General features: G+C 38.7%; 2 long non-coding RNA genes across 2 annotated transcripts; both read right to left on the reverse strand.

The window, feature by feature from the left end:
* Window positions 1-3,106: 3,106 nt before the first annotated feature.
* Window positions 3,107-8,624, reverse strand: LOC122465144. Its single transcript, XR_006289748.1, has 2 exons — window positions 8,463-8,624; window positions 3,107-3,863 (listed from the first exon to the last, which is right to left on the reverse strand). It is a non-coding gene; the product is annotated as an uncharacterized LOC122465144 (long non-coding RNA).
* A 3,947-nt stretch (window positions 8,625-12,571) lies between these two features.
* LOC122465145 lies at window positions 12,572-15,081 on the reverse strand. Its single transcript, XR_006289749.1, has 3 exons — window positions 15,070-15,081; window positions 13,441-13,444; window positions 12,572-12,747 (listed from the first exon to the last, which is right to left on the reverse strand). It is a non-coding gene; the product is annotated as an uncharacterized LOC122465145 (long non-coding RNA).
* Between the last annotated feature and the right edge of the window lie 1,236 nt (window positions 15,082-16,317).

The raw sequence follows: 16,317 nt of genomic DNA on the forward strand, positions 1-16,317 counted from the left end.
TAACTCAGGAGAATCCCAAAATTCAGTGACCACTGTTAGGATCTTGGGACAAAGACCAAGTAGACGTCTTAAAAGACAAACTCGGCCAACCTAAAACTAAATTGGCAAAAGGAGAGGTTGATTGTTTCATGCAGTGGTGGGAAGAGGCAAATCAAAGGTGGACAGAATCAAAACTTGCCTCTCTCAAAGATTCTGGCTTCTATCCCACCAGATAGAACTCATTTTACTGTTGTTGATTTGTGCTCTGCCACAGGGGTATACTGAAAGCCTGTCACACTTTTCCCAAGCATTAGCCCGAGACCTTGCTGACCTTGTTTTCCCATCCAGGTCCACACTAGTCCAATATGTAGATGATCTACTCCTCTCCACTCCAGCGAAGGGCAACAAAAATGATTAGGGGTCTAGAGCACATGACTTATGAGGAGAGGCTGAGGGAGCTGGGATTGTTTAGTCTGCAGAAGAGAAGAATGAGGGGGGATTTGATAGCTGCTTTCAACTACCTGAAAGGGGGTTCCAAAGAGGATGGCTCTAGACTGTTCTCAATGGTAGCAGATGACAGAACGAGGAGTAATGGTCTCAAGTTGCAATGGGGGAGGTTTAGATTGGATATTAGGAAAAACTTTTTCACTAAGAGGGTGGTGAAACACTGGAATGCGTTACCTAGGGAGGTGGTAGAATCTCCTTCCTTACAGGTTTTTAAGGTCAGGCTTGACAAAGCCCTGGCTGGGATGATTTAACTGGGACTTGGTCCTGCTTTGAGCAGGGGGTTGGACTAGATGACCTTCTGGGGTCCCTTCCAACCCTGATATTCTATGATTCTATGATTCTAAGATGTACTGTCAAAATATACTAAAATTCCACCTGCTAAAAATGTTTACTTTGGGAGATAGTTTCTTACGGGAGGCATATTCTGAAATAGTTTGAACTGTGAAATTTTGATTTTTGTGAAATGCTGATCTGGAACATGTGGTTAACATTGATAAATGACATGATTTGGGTTTTGAATTGTTAATTTAAAATAAATGATGTACTTGTCAAATAAAATCTCCTGTTTTTAAAGCATATTTTCCTTGGCTCTTTGTAGATAGAAATGGTACCAATAAAGTATTTTTTGTTTTGTTTTTTTTAAACAGGGCCTGTTTTTCAAAAATAGCAAAGTTAGGCTCCTAAATCAATGGGTCTGATTTTTCACAAGTGCTGAGTAGGTGTGTTTTCCATTGACTTCAGATAAAGTCGTGGGTGGCCCAATTATTAGAATTGTTGATCACTACTGATTTACTAATTTCAGTGGACATAAGTTTCATGTTTGTGTCTTGATAATCCACAATCATCATAATGCATTAAGTATTTACGAGTAGCTGTATGAGGGGTAAATAAACATTTTTGCTAGCACACAGGATATTACAAATATTTTAATGCATTCCAGTGATCTCTATTCTGTTATAACAGCTTGCTTGAAACAGATTTGTAGCCTATTGCTTTTATAGTAATTCATTTTTGTTTTGGTTTCAATTTGAAGTACTTATCCCTTGCCCTGCATGCTTTCAGAGAAACTAAAAATGTACAACTACAAAAATAAAAACTATACAAATGCATACTGGACCAACCATACAAAGCACAAAACAACTTGCTCCTAATAACTATACATCTGATCACTTGCTAGGCCCCCCCCCCCCCCCAAAGAAATGAACTTTGTGTAAAGATCTGAAGATTAAGTGCCACCTAGCACCTTTCTCTGAAAAGAAGCAAAAGCACTTTTGTATACTAACTACATAGATAAGTTTGTCAGAATTCAATTTTTATTTTTAAATAATTGACAGATTATTTTTATTGATTTAAATTTTCACAGTTGTGGGAAATTATGGGGGGCAGACTATTTAATGACAGATGTTGAGATTCAAAAAGTTAAAGCTTTGTAACTGTTACACACACAAACTTTTGAAAACTTTGCCATTTAGCAGAATTCAGAAAGAATTGGATGTTAAGTAACAAGAACATCCAGTTCCAATAAAAAATTAATTTAAAAAAAGCAATTAGATTTAGAAGGGATATAAAAATCTCATTCTTGAGGGACTAAAACAGCCTTTAATTATTAGCAGTTGGGAAGAAGCTTTCCCTATGAATAGGTTATTCCATCTCAGTCTACTAAAAGTTCCTCCAAAGCTTTGGTATGGGATGCTGTCAGTGACAGGATATTGGACTAGATGAGCCACTGATCTGAGCCATCATGGTAATTTCTGTTCCTAGGAAAGGAGCAAAGTCTTTTTATCCAACAATTTTTCTTTAGATTTAATTTATTGATATCCCTCATCCTTGTTTTCTCTTGCTTTTTTAGTTTGTCATACTAGCTTACTCATGGCAGGCATTGTAAATGATAGGCAAAATTTACTTGGAGAGTAGTATGGCCACTTGAAGTACTACTTCAATGCAGCTGTTGTTGGAGGGGAGTGCATAATCTGTTTACTAGTTCACAGTAATTCTATTCAGCAGTTTGGAAATGGTAGTAAAGAATACCCTAGTCAATCAAAATCACACAGTGAATGAAGGTAGACAAAATGTAATCTGATTTTTAGAATATGGCAGGACACTGAGGTTAACACGCCCACACTTACAAAAAGGTCCATGATATCTTTCATGACCAAGGCACCAAATCGTACACACATGCTTAACTTTATGCATTATGAGTAACCCCATGTCACTAATCACAGTAAGTAAAATTACATACATGTGTAAGTAAGTCTTTGCAAGATCAGGGCCCAAATAAGATAATCTTCATTTTGTCTCCTCCAAAAGATTCCACTTTCAGCATAAAGAGCCTAAACCAAAGCCCACTGAAGTCAGTTGAGTGATTCCCACTGATTTCAGAAGGATTTGGACCAGGCCAAAAAATATTGAAATATGTTATTCTCTCAAATGTTAGGTCTGTAGCAAAGTGTTTACGTTCCTTTTAACAATTCTTAGTAGAATATTTAAACAATCACTTTAATTTACTGCTAGCAAAATATTTCTCCTATAAAACCGTGTTTTGGACTCCTTGCCTTCATTACGTAGTTTATTTTGATTTAACATATAAAAATGGATGATCCCTGGCTATAGGTGCTTTGAGAAATCATTAAGGCCAAGATTTTAAAAAAAAAAAAAAGTCCACAGGTTGACTGATGGATATTGCTGGCTTCACAGGTATGAGGCAGGTATGTGTTGGTACAATAGCTGAGTGAACCACTATTTTGAAGCATAAGAACTGTGGGAGAGGGGTGTACAATGATTATGAATCAAAAAAATATATTGGGAACAAAGTAGTCAAAAGTGTGCATTCGTAATGGGACTTCATGTGGTCCTGAAGAAGCCAGGATGCACAACTATTTCTGATGTAAACACAAATGCAGCTTGGTATAAATATTTATTATTTAACCTTTGTATAGCCGTAGTGCCTAGAGGCCAAGCAGGTCAGAACCCTATTGTGCTAGGCACTGTACATCCCTATAGTAATGCCAGTCCATGCCTCAACCAGCTAAGTCTAAAAGAATAGCTATGTACAGTTGTAAGATTGTATAAGGTAGTCTAATAAGATCCATTCTTAATTTTTGCAGTCATTGATAACAGGACATTGACTCTTTGCAGTTCTCTCTTGTTAACTTCACTAGAAGTAGGATCAAACTAATGGGGCATGATTCTTCCATTGCAGCATACAAGTAACTCCATCTGAAGTCAATGAGACTTACATATATCCTGTGGGCGTACACTCTGGCTCATTGTCTGTATGTTTCTGGCTGTTCTCAAGGAATGATCCAGGACTAGAGTTGTGGTTGTCCAGGGGGCGTTGATTGTACCAGCATATATGTTCTTTGTTTTTGAAGTCTAACCTTAAAAACAAAATTCAAAGTTAGCCTTAAACTAATTTTGCAGTTTTTACTCAAAAAGTTAAAGATAGCTTGTCATCTGGGAATCAACTGCAAACAATCAGAAGTAACATGCAAACAGAAATACAATATCTGTGTTCTATATAGTGTTTTTCCATTCTTTTGTGCATAGCTTTTATTTTTCTACCAAACCTTGTAGTGGATTGTCCCCATTATAATTCACTTTCTAGATCTCACTGTGTACATACAAGAGACATAACAATGCAGGCTTGATGTCAGCTGTGTCTAAAGCAAAACTGCAGCTTTGTGCCTATGTTGTTAGGGACCCAGACATACAGCATTGCATATGTCCTTGCTATATAATATAATTTGGCCACTTATCGCACGTTATTGCAATAGAGTTGCATAGGAGACTTCTAACATCCACATGAACTCAGCTCAAGGGTTAGAACTAGGAACTTTTTAAAAAATATAAACAGTCTGGTGGGTGTTTATTTTATATGAATTTTCATTCCTTATGAATGTGAGATTTGTTAGCAATGCCAAGACCCAATCACAGGCCCAGGTCCTGCAGAAACTTACACATAGGCCTTATTTTACATATGTAAGTAGTCTCACTGAAGTGAGTGGGACAACTTCATTTAAATTAAGAGTGTGTATAAGTCTTTGCAGGATCAGGGCCTTGGTACAGACAGGTGATTTCCAAGTCTCCCCTCTTTGCTCCAACTTTTGCTAATGCTTCTCAGTCCTCTGTATGATCACCTGTGTCAGGATTCCCTCCCCACTCTGAACTCTAGGGTACAGATGCAGGGGCCCGAATGAAAGACCCCTTAAGCCTATTTCTACCAGCTTAGGTTAAAACTTCCCTAAGGCACAAATTCTTTGCCCTTGGTGGGTACGCTGCCACCACCAAGTGATTTAACAAAGAATCAGGGAAAGGACCACTTGGTGTTCCTATTCCCCAAAAATATCACCCCAACCCTTTACACCCCCTTTCCTAGGGAGGCTTGAGAATAATATGCTAACCAACTGGTTACAAAGTGATCACAAACCCAAACCCCTGGGTCTTAGGACAATAGGAAATCAGTCAGGTTCTTAAAAGAAGGATTTTATTTAAAAAAAAAAAAGTAAAAATCACCTCTGTAAAATCAGGATGGAAAATAACTTTACAGGGTAACAAAAGATTCAAAAACACAGCAGAACTTCCTCTAGGCTTAGTTTCAAAGTTACAAAAAACAGGAATAAACCTCCCTCCAGCAAAGGAAAAATTCACAAACAGAACAAAAGATAATCTAACATGCCTTGCCTGCTTTTACTTAAAATTTTTGTAATATGAGAGACTTTTAGGATGGTTTATAGGAGGAGGAGTTTTCTGACCTGATGCTTCTCCGCTTCCCAAGAGAACACACAAAACAAAGCCTCTCTTTCCCCCCACCCCCCCAAGATTTGAAAGTATCTTCTTTCCCCATTGGTCCTTTTGGTCAGGTGCCAACCAGGTTATTTGAGCTTCTTAACCCCTTGCAAGTAAGGAGGATTTCTAGGCTGCCCTTAGCTGTATGGTTATGACAACCCGTATTCCCATTGCTCACTGAACTAGAAATACAGTTTGCACCTGAGAAAAACGTGGCAGAAAGTTGCAACAGAAATGATTGGGAGAAATCACACTTACACAGAGAGAGTGAGATGAGCCTCTGAATTTATCATCAGCTGGTTGGCAAGTATGGGCTGCAAGTATTTTTTAAAAGGCTTCCCTCCAAATATATTTGTCTCTATATTATACAGTCTATGCACATTTGACCTTTTTGTGGCAAAGAGCTGCTGTCAACCAACGGGTATCCAGGCACAGCAGACAGGTATAAAGGATTACAGGCTAGATGTTTTTCCCTGTGATTTCAAACAATGTTGCAGATTAACTGGTTTCAAAAATGGATCTGTAGGATCAATGAATATGGATAATTCTTGCAACAATTTCCATCTGTTCTAGTACTTTGTTTTTGTTTTCAGAAGTACTGAGCACTTACAGACATTAGTGACTTCAGTGGGAACTGTGAACATTCAGCACCTCCCAAAACTACCCACTTTCATTTTGGTGCCTAAAATATGGATTGAGGAAGTTTACTTTAGGAAATCAAGTTTGAGAACTGGATATAATGTTTACTGCATTTTTCCTAATACACAGCAGGGGGCAGTTTAGGATTAATTTTCTGTTTCATGCTTAATACAGATGGCAAACATTGTTCTAATCCTTTCTTGGCTATGAGGCTACTTTTATGCATTGAGCACCTAGTACAAAGGGGACTTACCTTCTAGTTTTTAAAATTTAAATATAGGCACAGTTATTTCCTGGCAAATCCTCTCAAAATGATGGGATTCAAATGTTATGTTTCATTTTTCTATTTCCTTTTTCAAATTTTATATAAATTCTTTGAAGGAAGGAAATTTCATACTAACACAGCATATGTAAACTATGCTTATAAATATAGTTTAAGATCTACCAGTTATGTCCCCCCAAACATTTCATACAAGCTATGCCACTTAGTTGATTCACAACTAAAATTAAAGGAAGAAATTTGGTTTTGGGGTATTGTTTTGGGGGGTAGGGAGGGTGGTGTCAGAGGTAGACAAAGTATATTAATTAACTTTTTTATTTCAAGAGTCTTATACAATTATCTTGCTACTATCGCTGCATTATAGTTCAGGATGCCAAAATCTTGAAGTGAGCTACAGATAAACAGATTAATTGATTTATATTGCAATAGCGCATAGAAGCTCTAAATCATGGACCCAGACTCCATTGTGCTAGGTGCTGTACAAATAGTGAGCAAAGATATTATTTTCCCCACAGGCAGATGCCCCCAAAATCACTTAGGAATGTATTAATTTATTATAGTAACAGTGTATTTATTTATAGAAAAGGAACCACACACCCAATCTTGTATTCCAATGACTTTTCAGTAGAAAAAACACACAACAATCCCAACACTAACGGCTGCTGGCTAGACCAGTAGCAAATTATAGCATCCTGCTCCTCTCATTTTGGCTGAGCTGTGACAGCTGTGCGTTGTCAAGTTGGGCAAAGCTCCATCCATTCCTCTCTCCTCCCCACACCTCACCCACCTGCTTTAGGGGGGACTAGTGAGTCTGCAGTGCCCACTTCAGTCTACTCAGATGGACCTAAAGTAGCCCCTGCAAGGAAATAAGGAGGATTTTTTTTTACTCCCTCTTATGACCTGTGCAGGCACATAGGCCAGAACACAATCTGGTCCTAAGAAATAGCCAAAATATATAGGGATAAGACCAAACAGTAGCTACTATATTATGCTCCATTACACTTCATTGAGCTAAATTTTAAGATTGAGAAAACAAACACTCAAGAGTTAGGATTTTATTCACACTATTAACTTATTCTGTGACAACAAGGCTCCCCTCCCACTTTGCCAGGCGGGACAGAGCTGTAGCTCATTTTATAGCTTTGAATGCTATCACTGTTCAAGCCCTCCAAAGAGAGAGAGTTTCTCCTAGTGGCTTAGTGAATCCACCTCCGGCCGATATAGCGCTGTCTACACTGGCACTTAGGTCAGTGTAACTAAGTCACTCAGGGGTGCGGATTATTCACACCCCAGAGCGACATAGTTATACCACAGTAATTCTGTATAGTAGACTGCTAGCTGTTTAACACATGGAATGCACTCCGGGAAATCTCTTTTGAAACTTTACTGGTGTTTGTGGCTTTACAAGAAAATGGAGCTCGGACCAACATTCAGTATCTGAAGTTTGATGGGAAACATTTGGAATTGTTTTTTATTAATGGTCAATATTTCCTTGATCCACCGAGATTGCAAAAGACTGTGATTACTGATTCTAAGTAGCGAAGAATTGTGTAAACCCTAATATTTTAGTTACCTCATCTTTTCCATCATCCACCCACCCACTTGTTTGTTTCATTCGCCTGTTAGGTCTCATCTGTTAGATTATAAGCTTTTTGGGACAAAGGCTTATTTACTAGATATTTTTACAGCACAATGGGGTTCCAGCCTGACTGACCGGTAAGCGTTACCACAACATGAAGTGTTTAGTTTTGGTATACAGTATTTCTTCATTGCATGCTGAAAAGTGGGCCAACTTAAAGTCTTCTTTACTTGTCCTATGTGCTGAAGTTGGCAAATTTAGTAGGTTTTGTTGACTTATAGAAGACCAGGTGGTACCGTTCAAACATTTATAGGTCACGCCAGGCAAAGCAATAGCATTTGCTAGTGGTGTCCTTATCTTTCGCTATGTGTGTGTCAGATTTTGGTCTCATTTACACCAGTGTGGCCCAGAAGCAACTCCATTACAGTTGCACAGGTATAAGACTGGTGTAAGTGAAAGGAGGATCAGGCCCTCTGCTTGTGAAGTACCTTCATAACTTGTAGTTGACTAAAATTTCTCTGTTATCAGGTCTTATTTTAGCAAAACAAAAATAATGCCATCCCTAACAGCTCAAAGTCAGTGTCAAAACAAAACCAGGGGTCATGCGCCCTTTGTAACAAATCATAGTCAGTGGGAATTCCCTTTGAGCAAAAGAAGCAGCTGTTACCTCGAAGAAACATAGATCAAGCTCACCTGGAATTTCCCATGACAAGACTCATAACTTCTGGCAGGGAGCAACTACTCAATCAGAATGCAATGATCTGTAGCACAGAAAAACAAATATGCTCTTGAGTCTTCTCTTAACACTAAGTTCCTTAACTTGGTATACTTCTTCTAGCTGCGTTCGATCCATTGCTGGGGAGAAGATGGAGAATTCCGACACAGTGAAGACCTTAGAACTTCCACAGCTTAGAACAAGGCAACTACATGTACATCTAGCAATGTTTTCCAAACTCTTAAAAGAAAAATCCTCAAGGCAGCCAACAAAATTTATACAATTAACATATTGATTTTACTCTGCCTTTCATTTAGATGTGATTTAATCATGCATCCCATATCCTGTGAACTGAATAGCTCGGGAGGTAGACTAGAACATTGTGGCATTTCACATTTCAAATGCAGTGCTCATGACCTCTCAACAGCCATCATCCTGATTATCTCCAAACTTGCAAGCACAACTGGAAACACTGCAAGGGCCATTTCAACAAAGTACTTAAGCACCTGGTATGGTTTTTAACATACTTAAATTTAGGCACATGCTTAAGTACCTTGCTGAACTGGGGCCTTAGTCAGCAAAGAAACAACCCAAGGTCAGTCATATTGATAGGAAACCTCAAGTTTATACCCCAGTGTATGACTGACCTCCATGTCTAATCAACCATGAAGTTTAGCCCTCCCAAGCCCACTTTTTTGGAGTACTTCTTTCAAATACTACTGGAAGGTGAGATAGTGGCTTGCTATGGTGGCCCTTTTTGTTCTCTAATGTAGTGTTTAGATAAGGGATGACTATCCTGAAATGCAATACATAAGAGCTGGTGATTATTATTTAAAGTTAAAAGGTGGTCTTGTGTGTACCAAATATTGTAATTCTGCCCTGTAATTTTTTGACAACTGCTTCATAGTTCCTTCTTACACCTTGTACTGTAATTTGTAAAAATACTGTAGAATCACAGATATCTGAATGAATATGGCAAGATCACATAGTAAAATAAATAATCCAACAAACTTTAACAGACAGAGTTAACACAATGTCATCTCCCTACCCTAGAGCTGAGGACAGGCAGCCCCCCCACACTCACAAAAAAAACCAAAACAACAACAAAAAAAACACCCAACCCACACCTGTTTCACTTCCCTTTTCCCAGTCTCTCCTTCAAACCACACCCATCTGCAATCCTGCTAGTGGGGAAGGAGACCCATTACACTATCAATATATAGAAAAGAGTACATTGTAAGTTATAGAGTAATGTTATGAGGTTCATCATTAATGAGACCCTATACAAATTTATTTCCATAAAGAAACACCTGTACCTTGCACGTTGTTTGAAGGCTTTGAGTGAAGTTTGCCCTGTGCGGAGATTCTGCACAAGACCTATTCACAATGTTAGTTCTACTTCAGATGTGCTGAACATCAGGACACTTTTAGGCTCTGAATCTGCAAAGATTTCTACGTGTGCTTTAGTCCCCTTAAAGTTAAGCGCATACTTAAATAGCTTGCTGAAGCAGGGTCTCCTGCCTCTGTGCTTGGCATAGACGGGATTGTATACAATGCCATGCCAGACTGTAGGATTTGAGTAATAACATTCATAGCTGATTTCTCAGAAGCGGGCCATCTTAACACATTCTTACACGTTTATGAACACCTAGCTTCTCCTGACATTTCGCTAGGGTCATTTTCTAGATGCTGCTAGTTAGCTGCCTCAGAATGTTTCTTTTTAGGGCTAAATTATATTAGATGTCTGTACTTCTCCTCTGGAATGAGCCCGGCAAGTAGCAATTAGCAGCACTTGTGAACTAGTCCTGTTATTATAGTAACAACTAGTGTCTGCTAACTCACAGCACTCGGAGTATCTGCCTCGCATGCAATCACATAGTTACATCACACAGCAATAAACAAGTACTTTCCTAAAGAAAAGACAGACATGGTTACTGTTTCTAAATGTTGAGAATTACACAGACATTTTTGTCAGTCACGGCTTAGTGTGGGAAAACAAGCCCGAACTTCCCTGGCAAAAAGCTACAGGTACGCTAATTCGATTGTTTGATGGCTCCAGCTTTCTTGCCAGCAGATGCATGTCGTTCTAATGCTACAATAAAATAACTCTGATAATGGTCATTCAGAAGCTGACAATAGGAATCCCTATTTTACATATTGGAAATAGCAATTATTTATATTTGTTAAGCATCAACAATATGTTGAATCCTGTATAAGACATGGTCCCTGCCCCGAGGAGCATACATTCTAAATAGACAAAAACTCCACAGTTCAGCCTGTTCTATGGATTTATAAAAACAAAAAGAACAAAAACAAACCCCAGATCTTTGGCATGGCTGAATAACTTATTTTGCTCAGGAAGAGTGAAAAATAAACACCTTATCCTGTACGCTAGCAGTTCTCATATTTTGAATGCTTAAAAAAATACGCTGTGTGTGATCCTAAGTTTGTTTTGGTCGGTGTTTGAACTCTTTCCCCCCTGCTGAAAATAATTTACCTTCATAGTGGCTGAAATATTCACTTTTTTATTATTTTTAGAATCCAGCAGATAGGAAATAGACCTAGTTTAGTGACCTGAAGTAGCGGATGATTATGGTAAATAGGTTGCACATATTAACAAGAAAAGAGGTTCATTCAGCACATTAAATATGCTCTGAAACTTAAAGACCATTTCATGAGTTAAAGAACCCTGCTTTTTCTTGTTCCAGAAAATGTAAAAAGGGGTTACCTAATCAGAGCTAGAAGTATTTGCTAACCCTTATATTTAAAAACAAAACCACCACCACCACAACTATGATTTGGTAGAATACCTAGTTTTAGATGGATTTCCTCTGCATGATCATAGCAACTAGATAATAAACCTGTTCAGTCTGAGGGAGTTAAAGCCAAGTAAATATTTACCTACACAAATTTTTCTCCTGTGACCAGGCAGAATAATAGGTTTGCACACTAAACTAGCTATTTGTTTTTAAACACGGCATTGCAACCCAGATCAAGCCAGAACGAAAAGAGCATGAAAGGTTTTTGCCACTTTATTCCTCAAATTTGGAGCGGCCCAGGACTGGAAGAGCGGGAGGAACCTGAACTGAGCCAGCCGCGCACTATGACTGACTCTACTCACAGCTACATGTTTCTCAATTTTAAGAGTATGGTAATTGTTTTAGAGAAACATTTCTCTGATTTATTTTATGCTGGACCTAAAAGACTATTTTTTAAAACTCTGTACAATGAGCTGTGTCAAGAGTCACCCTATTCAGTTCTCTTCTGAGCCTTAAACACCGACAAATCTTGGGAAATTTTATGGGTCAAATCCTCTGCTGGTTTAAATTGTATTGCTTCATTGAAGTCAGTGAAGCTATGCTGATTTACATGAGCTGAGGTTGTGGCCATATATCCCTGGTGCTAATTTCTCTTCACATTCAAATCTTGCTTATGACTGCATTCCTCTACTAGAGAAAAAAGGAGCGAAATCCTTATGTATTTTGTCTGAACACATCATTATGTTTGATTAATTTAATAGTAACACAAGAATTACTATAGCAGGTCAGATCAATGGTCCACCTAGCCGCATAGACTGACAGTTGCCAGCAGAAGAGAGTGTAAAGCTGCCAAAATGATCAATTATACAGTAACATGCTTATGGGAAAAGTTTCATCTGAACACCTGGCAGTGCTTTATTGGCTCATGTCCTGAAGCAGCAGGACTTATACTCCTTATAAATTGTAAGACTATTTTAACCCTAGATAATGTTCTTAATCATATAAATATTGGTCTTACTAATCTTTTCTGAGAATTCTGCTATTAAGGCTCTGTACCTAATACCTTTATCCGTAATTTCCACACATTACAGCTGTTGGGTATATAAAACAATTTTAAAACATTAATGTTCAATTTGTTGCTTTTTAATATCATCCCTTCTTGTATTTTGAGAAAGTCTAAATAGAGACTAAACTAATTCTACACGATCCAGTATTTTATATTCCCTCCATTATGTCACCTCTTATTTGTCTCCTTTCTAAACTAAATAGTCCTACTAGCTTTAATACAAGGGTTCTCAAAACTGGGGGTTGGGACCCCTCAGGGGGTCATGAGGTTATTACATGGGGAGTCGCGAGCTGTCAGCCTCCACCCCAAACCCCGCTTTGCCTCCAGCATTTATAATGGTGTTAAATATATAAAAGTGTTTTTAATTTACAAGAGGGGTCACACTAAGAGGCTTGCTACGTGAAAGGGGTAACCAGTACAAAAGTTTGAGAACCACTCCTTTAATATCTCTTTGTATGGAAGTCTTTTAATGCCCCTAATTATTTTCATTCTCCTTCTCTGGACTTTTATATTTCTGGTATATTCTTGGAGATCAGATGCTCATTATTTACCTTGCTCATTCTCCGTCCAGTTTCTTGAGTTTTTCTTTAAAAAGGAAAGAGCAAACAGACTCTGAGGTATTTAGTTACATGCAAGCAGAGAAAACTCAAAGACTATTAGATTCTGGCTCGATTTGTCTTTATCTCTATAGTGCAACTAGCAGGTTTTTTAAGAGTGGACTTTGAAATTGTTGCTATTTGGCCTGATTTTGCTATTTGGCCTGATTTTCCTTTGCACTAATACCCCTTTCACTGGTCTGGCAATTTAAAGGGGCCTTGAAATGGGTGTAAATTGTACCTTAAGGCCCCTTTACACTGTCCGGATTGTGTAAAGGGACCCTAATATAAATGAGAAACAGGCCCTTTGTGTGTTCAGCGCCAGTGTAAAATTGCCCAATACAGCAATGCATCAGAATACCCGTAGATTTGTTTAATATCAGCTGATTTCTCTTCTTGGTAGATTGATTTGGTGAAGTGCCACATGTCCTGTGCAAAATTACTTAATGCCTTGTTTGGGAAAATGGAAAAAAACTTCATGACCATGAAGCACAAGGTTATTTTACCAGCCTGAGCACAGTACTGTATATAATACAAAGCTGTCTAGCAGATTTCATCCTCAAAGAGCAATGAAGCATCCCATTGCATTAGCTCTCATTTTCTAGCCTAGCTACTTGGTTTATTTACCGGGGTGGGGGTGGGTGGGTGTACATAATTACAAAAAACAAGTGCCTAGATTTTATTCCAATGTATCATTATTGTGCTCTTTTATGCTATTCAGACTTGAGTGACTTCAACAACACGAGGAAAGCTAATATGACCTATTTAAGATTCAGATGGAGCCTTTGCATCATGGTCTGTGAAAGGGGCAAGATGTAGTTGAGCCAGCCCAGCCCCAGCTGAAGTAATTGGTGATGTTGCTGTTTTCAAGCACAGATTATTTCCACCCCACCCCGCTTCAGCTCTGCTGGCTGGCTCAGTGGGGGAGTGGGCCAAGGCCCCCTCCACTCCTTACCTGTCGCTGTTCCCTCTCTGCACACTTGCTTGCAGGCTGTTGGTGGCTATGCAGAGAGTCCTTTCCCACTGTGCCCTGAGTCTAGGTGGGAGGCCACACCGTTAAATGTATGTGTTTGGCGGGGGAGTGTTCCTCCCTTATATGCCCCTACATGATTGAGTAAGACTGTGCCGTGATCCGCCCCTACTTGTGATTTCCTATGGGGATGTTGTTGCTAAAGAAGCATTGTAAAGACAAATATGGTTTAGCTATTGCCAAGCCTTATTTTCATTTAACTGCAAAATACCTCATTACTGATAAACATCCATTTAAGTTAATGAAAGCTACAGGGTATTTTACAGAAACCCTTATGGCTTCTATTTACGTTCTTGTGAATTTAGTCTGGCTACGTAAGTATTTGATCTAGATCCAATCAGGCATCGAAGGTATATTATACCCACTGAAGGCGGCCTGTCTAGCAGAAAGACAGCTGAAACACAGCTAAAACAAAAACCTGAACAAAACTGGAAAAATAAATTGTATGATGTACACTGCATATGGACAGATACAATAATTCAATACACACACGTACCATTACTTCCTCTGTGTAATGTAGCTGAATTCTCACAGCAATCTTCTCAGTTGTCAAGTACTATTTCTAGTAGGATTATATGAGTGGGTGAAACTCAAAATTTAAAAAGTACTTAAACTTTTTCCAAGTTGTATACTCCCTTTACTTTATTATGCTCTGTAGGCAACTTTCAAACATAATACCATGCTCACAAATGTCCGAGCATGCAATGCTAATGAACTTCCCACCTCATTTATGATCCCAGAGATACGATTATGCAGTAACGGTGTCATTGTTAAAGCTAATTTCTGAGTAAAATATATGCCTGTAATTTTCGACTCACCTTTCCCTTCCCCATAAGCCTTTAGGGGCAGTGAAAATCATGGGTTTGTGCATCTCAGCCCATCCCCACCCATGTTCAAACATTGTTTTCATGTTTCCCAGGCATGCAGCAATAATGAACTGGCCTAACTTCCCAAGGATAAACTCCAGTCTGCTAGAGTGCAAGATATTCTGCCTCTGCTGTTTCAAATGAGTGAGGCAAAGACAACTATATTGCATTGCAATAAAGAATAAAACATTACTGTGTAAGTACAAGTAGCTTGCAAAATATCCTACAAAAGATACAGCACGATTTTATAGCAAGGTGGTATTAGTACAGAGGACAAGATATCTTTGAACGGATGCTTTGGATTTAGCAAACGTTACTTAGCAAGTTCAAAAGATGAGACTACACCGTACTTAGATTGTAATACCGCAATCCTTCATAAAAAGTTGGGGGGGAGGGTTCGGGGGTAATAAGTAGACAAAATACTCAATACATTTTAATCTCATATGAGTTTAGAAACAGGAATAAAGAACAATAATATGATAAAAATGGTTAGGAAACAATTATTCCTAAGAAAAAAGTGATGACGTGGCAGGGTTTACTGTGTGAGGGGAACAGAGGAGATGTAACTAGATCAGGATCTTAGGAAAGTATTTAATGACTCACAAAATCTTACTAAAAATTGAGTTGAATTGGTTTGGATATGAACAATCATGTAGATCAACACTGGCTGAAGGCAATTGTAAAAGGCATCACACTGAGTTGTGGGGAGATATTGGGTGTGATGTCCAGTGTTATGTAACAATGATCTGCAAGAGGGAGTACGTAGCACAATCAAATTAACCACTAAATAAAATGGGAAGAAAAGATTTTAAAAGCTACTGTATATAGGTGTTTCTTGGCAAAACATCAGTGAGGGGTGAAGGGAAGGGATGCATAATAGTCTACAATTATTTGAGGGTGGGTGTAAACAGCCAGAAATGAGAGGGGGAGGGGAAAGACTAGGCCTACAGTCAAGGAGAAGATAAAGGAAAAGGTCCAGTACAGAATCAGAGAGAAGGAAAAGAAAAGATCAGACCTAAAGTCCAAAGGGATCAAGAGAAAAAGACCCATTCTAAAGTCAAAGTCAAAAAGAAAAAAAAGGAGAGTCCAGGCCTACAGGTGAAATGATTAAAGAGTGAAAAGTTAAACCAAATCTCAAGAAGAAGAGAAAATGGAGAGGCAGAGAAGAAAGAAGCACAGTACACTGACAGAAAGCCAGGTGGATCTGCAGCAGGATAATCCTCTCACCGCCTCAGAGGTTCTGGGAGTCTGCCTCATCTACAGCCAAAGTACAGGTATCTCTCAAATGGCCTCCCCCACCCCCATATTAGTAAGCATTTCTAAAACTAAAAGAGGGGAGATGATAGAGAAGGCTCTCAGAAGGTTTACACTGGTAATGTCACTACACCAGGAAATAGCGTTGATTATCTATGTCACTTTTAGGTTACCAGTAATAAATCACTTACTGGGGTTGGAACCAACACATGCTTCTCGGCTCTTTCCTACAGCACAGCATGAGAATGCATTAGAAGTGATT

This window comes from Chelonia mydas, chromosome 3, assembly GCF_015237465.2.
Source record: "Chelonia mydas isolate rCheMyd1 chromosome 3, rCheMyd1.pri.v2, whole genome shotgun sequence".
Classification (NCBI taxonomy): Eukaryota; Metazoa; Chordata; order Testudines; family Cheloniidae; genus Chelonia; species Chelonia mydas.